The 13,561-nt window shown below is 38.3% G+C and overlaps 1 protein-coding gene across 5 annotated transcripts in view; it reads right to left on the bottom strand.

Moving 5' to 3' along the window:
- Nucleotides 1-13,561, bottom strand: part of GRID2 (glutamate ionotropic receptor delta type subunit 2) — a 1,491,890-nt gene that overhangs the window by 104,470 nt on the left and 1,373,859 nt on the right. The window lies entirely within an intron of this gene.

Below are 13,561 nucleotides of genomic sequence, written 5' to 3'. Positions count from 1 at the left end.
AGGTGTAAGTCAAGCTATCAAATTATAAAATAAAATATGTTCTTCAATCATACCTGCATGACTCTCTTTTCCACTTTCAGCTTTTTCCTGCACTTTGAGGGCCTTTGCCAATATGCATGTGACATGCTGGGGGCACATTCACACTCCATCCATACCCTCACAGACAGCTTTCTCTTAGCTCCCCTTGGGCCTAGGTAGTTGTACCAGTGGTATGGAGAATGAAGTGTGGATAAGTGGCCTCCAGGCCCAGAAGACAGGACCTTGGAATATGGTGCACTAGTTCATGGTGGACATGACTGTTGGACTCTGAAAACTCCCCAGTGGGTTAGAAAGGAAGGAGCACAAAGAAGGCCAGGAGGGGAACTTGAAAGAGCAGAGCTCAGGGCAGGAGTCTCTCCTGCTTACATTTAAGGATGGTCCTGCTCTGATAATCTTAAGAGCTAATGTACATAGTGCTTTCTATTCACAGTTAGCTGTCGTGTTCCTAATCTCATTGAACTTTGCCAAACATCTCTGTGAGATAGAAAGAAATTATTACTATAATTTTACAGTTGGGGGAACTGAGTCTCAGAGAGATTAAATGATGTATCAAGACCCCACAACTAGTCAAAAGCAGTGGCTAAATGCATACCCAGGTATTCTTAGGGTAGGTCTGTCTTTCCTTCTTTCTTTCTTTGGAAAATGGTGTTTATTATGAGTTATAACATCAGGTAATAACTTATTTTTTTAACTGAATAAAGTTTAGAAAATTAATGCAGGTTGATTTTAATCATCAAAGCTCCGCTAATGGTCTCTCAACAGTTTATTCAAGCAAATCAGTGTAGGATTCTTTCCACTGTACTGTCCCAGGCAGATGCTGGCCAAGTTTGCAATGGGTTCAATACCATACAGTCGATGCAGAGCTCATGTCTTAAAATTTCTGAATGTTTCACATGGGGGTAAATGTCTTTTGGATAACACATTTAACTTTCCTAGGCTATCAGAATTAAGGAAAAAATCCTTCCATACACACCAAATTGTCTAAGTCTAAAGTTTGGACCCAGACCTTTCTCTTCAATATGCAGGGTTTTATTTATTTATTTATTTATCTATTTATTTATTTACCTTTATTTTTAAAGATTTTATTTATTTATTTGAAAGAAAGATAGCAACAGAGATAGTGAGACAGAGAGAGCACAAGTGGGGAGGAGAGGGAAGAGCAGGCTCCCTTCCAAGCAGGGAGCCCAATGTGGGCATTGATCCCAGGACCCTAGGATCATGACCTGAGCCAAGGGCCAATGCTTAACGCACTGAACTCCTCCCAGGTGCCCCAACATACAGAGTTTTAAAAAGTCTTTCTACTCCGTGTTTTCTGCCTTGCCTCAGTGAAACACAGAGGGGCACTCTGGACCCAGTGCTATTATGCCTCCTTGCCAAAGTCTCAGCATCTTCCCTGTTAAATTACACCAAAGTATAGTTTCAGATTTGGGGTGTATTTTCCTTAGATACTTTGATTCCCTCCCTATAAGTTTCTAGAACAAAACCAGACCCCAAACCAAAACAAAACTACCTTGTTTTCCTATCCTATTGATGTCTCTCAGGTCTTAGCACTTGTAAATTCATACATACTCTCACAGGGTATTTGCTTATAAGATAAATATACATGAGACTGCTTTCATCAAAGCTTGATTTGCCTGAAAGGTTTTGATTCATAGTGTTTTTTTTTCATATTGTTTCTTCTAAAACATGGTGGCATTGGATGGACTCAGCGATTTTCAAATGATATTAGTATCATTTCAAATGAAACCTATTTGGAAAATAAGTACTAAAGTACTTATTAAGTATTAAAGTACTAAAAACAAGTTTTTAGTAGAAACATGGGGATGAATGCCTAGAACTTGGTGTAGCCATCTCTAGTGATTAATTTTATCTGTCAACTTGACTGGCCACAGAGTCAGATTGAGCATCATTTCTCAGTATCTCTGTGTGTTTCTGGATGATATTAGCCTTTGAATCGGTGGACTCTAGTAAAGTAGACTGCCGTCCCCAATGTGGGTAGGCATCATCCAATGCACTGGAGGTTTGAATAGAACAAAAAAGCAAATGAAAGGAATTTGCCTTGTTTCCTACCTCATTGCTTGAGCAGGGGCCTCTCATCCTTGCCTGGCATTGGACTGAAATTTATGTCTTCTTTAGTTCTCAGGCCTTTGAACTTGGACTGAGTTTTATACTGGCTTTCCTGGATCTCCAGCTTGAAATGGCAGATACTGGGACTCCTCAGTTTCCATAATTGTGAGGGCTAATTCCTCATTTCTCTCCCTCCCCTCCCCCACTTTCTACACACACACACACACACACACACACACACACAGAATTAGTTCTGTTTCTCTGGAAAATCCTGAGTAATACACCGTACCTTTCCTTGCTTCTACCTTGTGTCAGCGGGGCAGACACTGATACATCCTAGAACTCTTCTGAATATTGTGTAAAAGTATGTATCTATGTAGCCCACTTATTATACAAACAAGTAATTCAACATCTGGACATTCAAAGTTTTTGTTTTGATACATGATACAGTAGGTTTTATGGGGTCAGGATTTTTTGTGATGGGCAAGTAAGGTTTGGTTATGACTTGGCCACTACTGATGGTTGCTATTCTCTTCATCAATATGTTAGAGGCCATATGTCTTTTGCTAGTCTCTCTTGGGTCTCTGTTATTGTATAGGAAACAGTAAGCTTAAAGACATGAATTTATTATAAGATTTTAGTTTCCTTAAATTCAGCTTAGTATCACCTTAAGTTTCAGGGTTCATAGAAATGGTCTCCTGAAATAATCAGATATCAATGCTGAGAAGTTCAAAACCATAACATCATTGGCTCCAAAAAATAATTGTTCCAGAGCTGTAACTGGCTCAGGGGAAGAATGACTTAATGATAATTGTTGTAAAAGTGAAAAATCATTACTTTGGGCAAACTTTCCTGGTTTGTATGCAAAAACTCTGTATAACTCTAATCACTAAGGTCACATTTTGCCACTAATTTATCCTGGGGAGTTCATCAAAAAGTTATACTTCTAGAAAATAGATGTTTCAAGGTATATCAATGGGATTTGAAAATAGTCACAATAGCCAATTAGTAACTAGTGCTTTGAAAAAGTTCCAGTCCCAAAGCATCTTCAGATTTTATAGTATGATTTTCTTATGAGCACGTGTAAAAGAGGTGGTTCAGGAAAAGTAGGATTCCAGTGGAAGAAATATGGAGTGCAAATATAAAAATTTTGATAAAGAAGACTTCCTACTATACATATGACCTGGAGAAACAGATGTGTACCTTCTCTATCTATTCCCTTTAAAATCATTACATGAAGCAAAAGATGTACTTGGGAGTATGTTATGCGAGTATTATGGAAGGGAATGGGCAAAGTAGACAGAAGTCTGACCTTGAGGTTAAACTGAAATTCAGCAAGCTGAAAGACTGACTATATTACAGTTTATTTTCTTACTTTACTGACATTAGTGTAATTAATTTCATGTGTATCACTAAAAATTTTTTCCTGAATGTAGGAATTTCAGTATTTCCAAAATAAATCTGGTGGCATATTATTTTTAATGATAATGATAATAATACTAAGTAACCAATATTTACTATACTATGCACTGTGCTAAGAATGTTAAATATGAAAAGACAATAAATGTGTTTGCTACTAGAAATTTTTGGTAAGTTGACTATTTAATGCTCAGGGACATATTTTCCATGCATGATTATAAGGTTTACATACAAAATTCCATCATAAGCACAGACTACCTTATCCAGAAACCATATTTAGAAATATGACCTCACATTAATTCAAAGGCTATCTGTATATCTAATACTATTTTTGAATATTTTCATTAGAAAATACTAACTAATAATGCAAGGGTAGTAGTGATAAAACATGATGTACTATAAGAAAATGTAATATGACATGATACAACATAAATTCTCATAGTAAATGCATTAACATTTCACTCATAGGGATGTAATTCATTAAACACTTAAACCATTTTATATTGGCTATAGAAACAGAAAGTTAGCAAAATAAGACCCTAAGTGGTTAAAACAGATGTCACAAGTAAATATGCAATACTCATATACTAGGATAATGTCCTTGGTCTTACTAAGAGTAATTTCTTCTTATTTTAGACAAAATTTTTACAAATGTGTTTGTATTTTATAACATATATTTTTCTTCATGAAAGATGCATTACAAACAGCTCTGTTCTGAATTCTGCCCTAATCCACTGATGCTGAGCCTGTCAATCCTACCTCAGGCCATATCACGGGGGCAAAGCCAGGGAAAAGTGAAATACATTGCCCGTAGAATAAAATCCTATTTGTCACAATTAACACAGAATTGTAATCACTTTTTTATACCTCTATTTCTTTTTTGCTTGATAGTTCTTTAAAGGCTGAGACCTTATTTTGTTTATCATTTAACTCCTCGCAGTTAGTAGAGTGACTAATACATAGTATATCCTCAATTAATATCTGCTTAAACAAGTTTCACAGCATTTCATAAAAGGGAGCACTGAGGGGAGACGATGATAGCAATTACAGAATTGAAAGCAAACCGTCAGATAGCAAAGAAAAAGACGCAATATGACAATCAGATAAAAGAACTCAAAGGTCATCAAATGTAGAAGAAGATATGCACATCTCAGTAATGCCTAATGGCATCATAGTATAAAGACCCATTAAAGGAATACATTTTCATAATGATCATCCCAGATTAAAATAGTCTGTAAAGACAGGGAAGGATAGAATATTTGAAGGGAAAGTTTTAGGTATATGGAAAGTAGGTCAGATTACTTGAAGGTGACAGAAAACCTAAAACAACAGGAAGCTTTTAGCCATAGTTAGTACATAACAATCTTTGTGTCCTTGGATTGTATGAAGACAAAATGCTAATTTTTAAAGCACCCAAAGTTTAAAGAAACATCTTAAAGACAATAAAGGTTAAAGGCATGCTACACTGATCATCTTGAAAAGAAATAGTGCTACAGTGGACCACTGGCATTCAATTTCTCAGTAAGAAATTGTTGGTATGCATCTCAAGGTACTGTGTTGGTCCTACCCTGTATTCTGTTAAGTGTTGGGTCACAGGGTGAATTTAAACAAAAGAAACGATGGTTCTGTGGCTCAATAAATTCAGTTGCTTGATCTCATCTTTATCAGAGATTAAAAGCTCTTATGATATTTATATGAGAACTTTGTAAATTTTAAGGCTAAAACTTTAATCAGTATATTAATGCAAACCCTGATAAAAGCATACATTTTTTTTGGAAATAGAAGTAACACTCATTTATTTTCATGACACATTTGTGACAAGACAAGATGGTTTAACCTGGGACTTGCGACCCTTAAAACCACTGCTCTCTACTAATCCCTCTCAGCAGACTTCTCTTTTGATCATGTAAGCCCATAAAAGGTACTTCATGTTAGAATTATGCTTCTTCAAAGGCAGTGGAGATAAGCCCTCTACAAAGGTGGTACCTCCTGGTTATCACTAAGACCAGAAAGAGCATAAATTTTAGAAAGAAAGAAAGAAGAAGAAAATCTTTTATAATGTGAATCTACGTGCATTTGGTCAAATGCTTCTACTCTCTTATAGTTATGCCATGTTAGCCTTTGCCTTTCAAAATCAGTTTCAACACTCCATTCTTTCAAGAAGCCCCCTTTGCTTTCCAGTCTGATTTAGATCTTTTTCTCTGTTCTTTTTAAAAACCAAAATATACCTCAAACTTAACCTTTCCTGTGATTTACTGAATTGTTCTAATTATTTATTTCTTAGCTGAAATAAACCAGTTGGAGATAAGAATCATCTTATTTGTCTTTGTGTCTCGGGATCCTAGGAAAGAAACCATCACCTAATAGGCTTTCAATAGATGTTTGTTCAATGAGCAAGTAAATTACTAACTGATGAATGAAAAGTTTTTATTTCATTATAATTAAAATTATAGCATCTGATACCAACCTGAAATTTGACAATCATTTGAAGAAGTGTTCTAATTAAAAATAAAATTCATAATAGCTTTGTTTCCTTCTTAAATTAATGTTATAGGTCCATTCTTAAAGGTAGCTATGTTTTTTAAGGAAGATTCTTGAAACTACTGTTAGGAAGCCATCTTAATAATCTGGAAAATTACTTGGTCTCATTCTTTTCATCACCTTATTTATGTGAGACCCAGGGAATTCTCCGATGAGGATACAAGTTACTGAAAGCTGTGGTCTACAGTGAGGCAGGAAAATTGTATCAACATCATAGTGTATTTATGGTCCCTTCCTAGTAGCCAAGCCTGGGTGCTGTCCTTTAAACTTCCATTCTAGCTGCTACCATATAATTAATTCAACAAACAACGTTGACTGAGTGCCTTGCATATGCAAAGCACTGTTTTAGGTGCTTAAAATATTTATTTTATTGCTCAGTTGGCCAAACCCCACATAACAACATCCAAGGCCATCTTCCTCGGAAACTCTTTAGGTGCTTAAATACCACTCTGAAAACTATTACTACCATCCCAATATACATGATGCATAATATTTTAATTATTTACTTATCAATTGTCAGCACATATCACGTCATATGTTAATTATTTACTTGCCAGTTTTTCCTTCTATATTGTAAGCTCCTCTGTGAAAGGAATTACACATTAATCCATACATTCCTAAGTCCAAATTCATTAGAAGTCGTATAAAAACTCCAATCTGTTGAATTCATAAAACCATTCAGCAGCATAAAGCTGACTTGGACTGTCAGTTATGCTAGAACAACGCTGACAATGAAGACATAGCAGATAAAAAAAAATGACAATATTAAGAAAAGAAGTGTATTATTTCAACAGACACTTGCAGACCATTTATTACTTTCAAGGCATTTTGGGAAGAAAAATATAAGCCATTTATTGTGCCTGCCCCACAGGGTCTTATTATGGTCAATTGAGGACATGCACACAAGTACTCTGTTATAAGATTTCCAGTGACGAGTGCAGTAGGGATGAGTCAGTGTAGAATGAAGTGACTTCAAGGAAGAAGCGATATTAGAACTGAATCTCGGAAAATGAGTAAAATTTCACATGGGTGAGGAATCGAGATATTTTAGGAAGGCAGTAGCAAAAAATATGATGACATGGCAATTCAGGGTTTCTTCAGGAATACTGAATGTCCTCCAAAAGTGGAGTCAGCATTGGAATCACTGTGGCCATGGTGGTAAATGGTGCCGGGAATTTAAGAGGGGGATTTTCCAAGAAGATACACAAAGATGTGGTACCTTCAAACAACTCAGTAAGTGTGAAACTCGGAACACTGAGTTATCAAAATAGGCTTTAAAATGTATTTTAATGGGACCTGACCGAGGTGCCAAGTGTAACAACAAATAACCTGTTTTGAGGAGACAGAGCACACCGGAAGTGAAACAATCCTTATTGCTGTCTGTGGACCAGATTTGTGACAAGAATGGGAGACAAGTGTATATAAAAGCCCTACCTCTAAGTGGGCTGAAGCATGTCACATCAACAAGCAGGAAGGACGACTGAAGAAAAGACAGAGTGAAGGGCAATTTGAAGAAACCTGTGTCTAGGAACGGTAGGCAAGCTGACAGGCCCTGATGCTGGCGGTGGAATGACTGGCTGGAATCAAACCCTGCTGTTGCCCCACAGGGGAATACATCAGGTCAGTTTGTTCTGAGAACAAAGACGTCTGTTTGGTCTTTCATGCAGGCCAGTTATACCAGACACTACACCAGTTGTAATAATAATCTGATAGGAGTAAATAAGGTGTTTAGAAAGCAGAGTAAGAATTAGTAATTTTGGAGAACAACATGAGGCATATAAATCAGAATAGTATTTTTGATGGCTTGATGATCTGAGGCATTACATAAATTCCAAAAGAATAAAACCAACAGAGTATCTGCCAGTTTGTACGTAAGTCTCCACCAAACTGGCTGATGCTTTTGCTTTCTGGATGAGAAAACAATAAAACATCTGTGAAAGAGCACAGAATACTGACAATAGTAAAACCAGAAAAGGAGTTAAAAAGTAAAGGACCAGTTGCTATGGTGAACATAGAAACAGTTTCTATGTTCACCATAGCAACTGGATGATATGGGATGAGGATCCCCTTTCTTATGTGTTTAGTTAGAATCCATCTCTTTAAAGCCCAATCTTGGAAAATTTTCTGCAAATAGTTCTCATAATGCTCGAAGAAACCTCACACCTAATCTCATGAAGGAGATTAGGATAAATAACAATTAGTCACTTATATATACTTAGTTTTGTTTCATTTTAGCTTCTATTACAACTTTGTTTTATATACTTGACACTGCCCCTAGTTTGAGTCCTCCCAACTTTACCCTACACATTGGGTTCTGTCATCCTCATGACACAGATAAGGAAACTGAGGCTCAGAAGAACTGAGTTAATGTCAGAGACTGTATAGCTAACCAGCTGCAGAGCAAGGCGATCTAACCCAAATCAGGTAAACTCCCAAACCCGAGAGGTCTCATTTTCCAGATCCGATCTTCCAATTTTTATATCCCCACCCACCCTACCGTATTCTTCCTGTGGGTCTACCATCTCATTCAATGACAACTCTATTCTTCCAGTTTTTCATACCAACAGCCTCAGGCTCATGTTTGACTCCTCTCTTTCTTTCAAATCCCATAACCACTCAGCAAATTCTCTTATTTATTCAGAATTGAGCACTGCACATATCCCTCCCTTCTACCATTATGGACAAATCACCATGATGTATTGCAGGAGCCTCCAAGCAGGTCTCCCTCCTTCAACTTTGTCCACTTTAGTATGCTCACACCAAAGCATTCACTGTGAGGTTTTTTTTTTTTTTAAAGATTTTATTTATTTATTTGAGAGAGAGACAGTGAGAGAGAGCATGAGCGAGGAGAAGGTCAGAGGGAGAAGCAGACTCCCCATGGAGCTCGGAGCCCAATGTGGGACTTGATCCCGGGACTCCTGGATCATGACCTGAGCCGAAGGCAGTCGTCCAACCTACTGAGCCACACAGGCATCCCTCACTGTGAGGTTTTTAAGCCTGTATTCAGAGAGCTCCATTTTTCTGCTCAGAACTATTTAATGTCTTTCTGTCTCACTTAAATTAAAAGTGAAGTCCTGACAAAGTCCTCATAAAGTTGTGTATGATCTGACCCCACACTACCTCTTTGACTTCAACTTCTACCAGTGTCCCTCTTGTTCATTTTGTTCTACTTCCTTCCTTTACCTTGCACACGCCAATCACTCCCCAACTCAGGCACTTTGCATGACTAGTCCTTCTACCTCGAATGCTCTTCCCCAGATAGCTGAATGGCTTGCTCCTTCACTGCCTTCATTTTTCTGTTCATATGTCATCTAGAGAGTCTATATCTTTGATCACTATAAATAAATTAGTAATCACTGACTCACAACCCACCCCAATTGTTTTTTTCTTTACTTTTCATTATTGTTCTCTATAGCACTAGAATGGGTTCTATAAATGCAGGATATTTTTGAGCAGAAACATATTCTTAAACTAGGTGACGTATGAAAAAGCCTACTCCAAATAGCATAAACCAAGGCATAGACTCTAATATCTTCTCAGTGAGACACCATATGTAACTACTTTCTATATGAGAAAAATTTTCAAGAGAGTCCAGTAATATATTAAAGTTTTTGATTGCCTCCTTGAAATCCAGGAATCAGGAGAACTGAAGAAAAGTATTTTGTAGCCATAGATTAAATGGTAAGAATGATGATACATATGGACTGCCCATGGACTAAGGTCTATGTAAAGGCTCCTTCCACCATGAGGTCTTCCCGTATAAAGTCCTCTATCTCCTCCATATTCCAGGAGCATCTTGTATCTTATGGCTCTTACCCTAGGGCCATTTTATAGTTATATACATGTATGTACGTATGTATGTATGCGTGCTTCTGACTTTGCCAAAGTGCATTCCTGTTTGAGGTCTTTACACAGAAAGGTTGCCAGCAGCAGTCAGAAGTGCTGCTCTCACAAAGTGTCCAAGTCTGACCTAGCTCAGGAGAGTAGAATTCTCACTTGGGCTGGAGCATGGCTTGGGCCTATGAAGGACTGTGGGAAAACTGGCTCTGCTCTGGCTCTCAGTGGTCTGCGCCCTAGACGTGGGTGTGTGTTTTTATGATGGATCTTAAGCAGTGAAGATGCTTCTCTCAGGTGGTTTTGATGGACATGAGCAGGTAGAAAATCTTGAGAGAATTCTTCATGCGCACCCGAAATAACCCACATATCATAATGATGTGAAACCCTGAAGGGAGGCTGTTCTATGGGAATGAACCAGTGAATCTGAATGTTTGAGAGATGATGTGGCCCTGTTTGCACTCCCCAGTTAGTGAGGCTTGGAGACATTTGGATTAAAACAGCATGAGGAAACCACCTGATGGTGAAACTCGGAATCAGAGTTAACACCAAACAAAATGGTCTGTTTCAAAGTTTGCTTGGTGTTTGTTCCATGTATCTGTGGTTGTCTGTGGCAACACGTTACAGCACAGTGAGTTCTGTAGTTCTCTTGCTATCCATTTAGGTGCAGAGAGAGACATGCTTGCAGGGGACCTGCCTTCTATTAATGGAGATTGTTTCTTTCTTTAGGAATTAAACAAGCCATGTGTTCTCAGCTAGTTAAATGAAACCATTCATGTTCTCTGGGCAGTTTAGCTAGACTCTAATTGTTTTGTTTTCTAAAGAAAAAGCACTCTTTTAAGAAATTATAGAGATACAGCACATTTGTAAGTAAGCAGGGTTTTGAAAAATGTCATTGTTATTTTGATAGGCTAGTATCAACTCTCAGGCTACTGAAAACATTGTCAATGGAAAAAAAATGAAAAGATTTTCCACTCCTCTCTTTCCAAGACAGCTTGAAAATGCTCTGCTACCTTTTCCTTGTAAGCTTTCTAGCCTTGATGAACCTGATTTTCAAGCTCTGTCTCTCTCAATGCTTAGTTATTTGTTTTGAAGAAATGTTCTCAGGAGCTTTCTTTGGAAGCAGATTCAGGTAGAGTTTATAGTACTGCAAAGAAAAGTCACTGAAAAGTCCAAGGGGTTTGGAAATTTCATTTATTCAACCAATATCTATTAATAATCTATTATCAGGCAGGTACTCTTCTAGGTTCTGGGTATACGGTCATCAATAAAACAGCAATAATCCCTTCATATTGTGGGAAGGATACAGATAAACATATAGATACTATTTATGCTATGTCAGGTGGTGGTGATATTATGGAAAACAACAAATCAGGGATGGGTGACGGGGTGTCTGAGGGTTGGGAGGGACAGGTTTGAGACTTTAATAGTTGGTCAGTGATAGCCTCCATGAGAAAGTGACAGTTTAGCATAGACCTTTTAGCAAAGACAGTTTAGCAAAGCGATGAGGAAATAAGTCATTGAGATATCTGGAAAAAGAAAGAGAGCTCTGTAAGTAGAGGAAAAATAAAGGCAGGGGCCTTGAGGCAGGAACCTGCCTGGAGTGTTCCATAAATAGCAAGGAAGCCAGGGTGGTCAGAGCAGAAAAGGGAGAGACAGTGGAGGAAGCTGAGACCAGAGGCCACAGAGGCAAGACGGGGAGCTCAGATCCTGTAGAACCATTAAGACTACTTTTTTTTTTTTTTTAAATTCTGAGACAGGAAAGTCATTGGAGATCTCGGAGCAGAGCTGAGCCATGATTACACTTAAGTTTTATAAGGCTCACTCTTGCTGTTTTGTTGCTGACAGGCCATGAGGGAACAGGAGCGGAAGCTGGGTTGCTGTCATTACAGTTGATTCTCATTATTCATGGCAGCGATGCTGTGTAGATTTGCTGCATACACCGAATTTGTGCCTACTGAATCATTGCTCCTAGGGGACATTTGGGGTCATGTTCCTGTGAGTCTTTAGTAATCATGTTTTCCTAAACATATCAACACGTAACCTTATTTTATAACTGTTTCTGTTTAATGACATTGTACATAATGTATATTTTTGATTCACTAACTTTTTTAAAAAAAAGATTTATTTGACAGACAGAGATCACAAGTAGGCAGAGAGTCAAACAGAGAGATACGGAGAAGCAGGCTTCCTGCTAAGCAGAGAGCCCAATGAGGGGCTTGATCGCAGGACCCTGAGATCATGACCTGAGCTGAAGGCAGAGGCTTAAACCACTGAGCCACCCAGGTGCCCTGATTCACTAACTTTTTAAAAAAATATTTTATATATAATAAATTTGAGAGAGAGAGAGAACATGAGCTGGGGCAGAGGCAGAGGGAGAGGCAGACTCCCCACTGAGCTGGGAACCCATATGGACCTTAGGATCAGGACCTGAGTCTAAGGCTTGACTGACTAAGCCACCCAAGCGTCCTTTGATTCACTGACTTTTAACTCACGGCCAGTAGCATTGTAACTTGAGCCTGAATGAAGCTTGTTTAACACCACCATTTTCTCCTTATGATGCACCACAGCCTTCCTACACTTAGGAAAACTAGACATTGTGTCAGCAGTATTCGGAACCATTTTAAATAGCAAAATACCCCTTCCCACCCACCAAAGAACACAAAAATGCAAACAACATGACACATAGAAGATGACAGAAAAAGCACCTGTATGCGAGCTAAAACAAGAAGGCAGTGAATTCTTTGTTTGGCTCGAACAAAGGAGCTCGAGTGTCCAGGCAGCTCTGCACATGTCTGCAAATGTCTGAAAGTTCTGCCAGCATTGATTTTAGGGTCACAAATAAATGTTAGTGATAAATGAATTCTCAAATACAGAATTGTAAATACTGAGGTTCTACTACAAGACAATATTTTACACTATTGTAATAGTTTGGTGAGGAGTAATTCTCCATTTGTTTCCACACGCCCTGTTAACAGCTTCTGTCCTCGGCTCTTGTCCAGGATGTTTGCCTAGCAAACAGGCTTGGGGGAGAGAGGAAGATTTTTTTCCTGACTGGATAATAGAGTTAATGCCTCCATCTTGAGCAAAGTTTGGGCAGGTTTTCTAGAAGACCCTGTGTAACACCAGGACTTCCTAACCCCACTTTAAGAAGTATTCATGTGGGTCTGCCTCTGTATTAGTTCCACTGGACTTGGGAGCAGGGAAAACTTGAAAGCATGCAGCTTGTGCTGTTCATCCCACCGTGAGTAATAAAATCCTTCACTTCTGATCCACAAGTCTCACGTCTTCTGCCAGCATCGGTGAAACTGTGGCAGGCTAGGTTTGTACCTGCAAGTAGTATAAAGTCTCAGACCCTTCGTAATTCTTGACATAGTCTTAATTTAAAAATTTGATCATTACATCTCTTAAAACTGTTGCTTACACATTGGGGGTGCTGGTGCATGTCTCATTTAATGAGTGTTTCTCACATTTCTTGATAGGAGCTCCAACCAAAATAATAAAATAAATTATTTCATCCACAATCATTTCTTTTTTTTTCTTTTTCTTCTCCTCCTCCTCCTCCTCCTCCTTCTTCTTCTTCTTAACACAGAGAGAGATCACAAGTCGGCAGAAAGGGAGGCAGAGAGAGAGATGGGGAAGCAGGCTCCCTGCTGAGTAG

The sequence above is a fragment of the Mustela erminea genome, chromosome 2 (genome assembly GCF_009829155.1).
Source record: "Mustela erminea isolate mMusErm1 chromosome 2, mMusErm1.Pri, whole genome shotgun sequence".
Lineage (NCBI taxonomy): Eukaryota > Metazoa > Chordata > Mammalia > Carnivora > Mustelidae > Mustela > Mustela erminea.
This window is presented reverse-complemented; position numbering and strand designations above follow the sequence as displayed.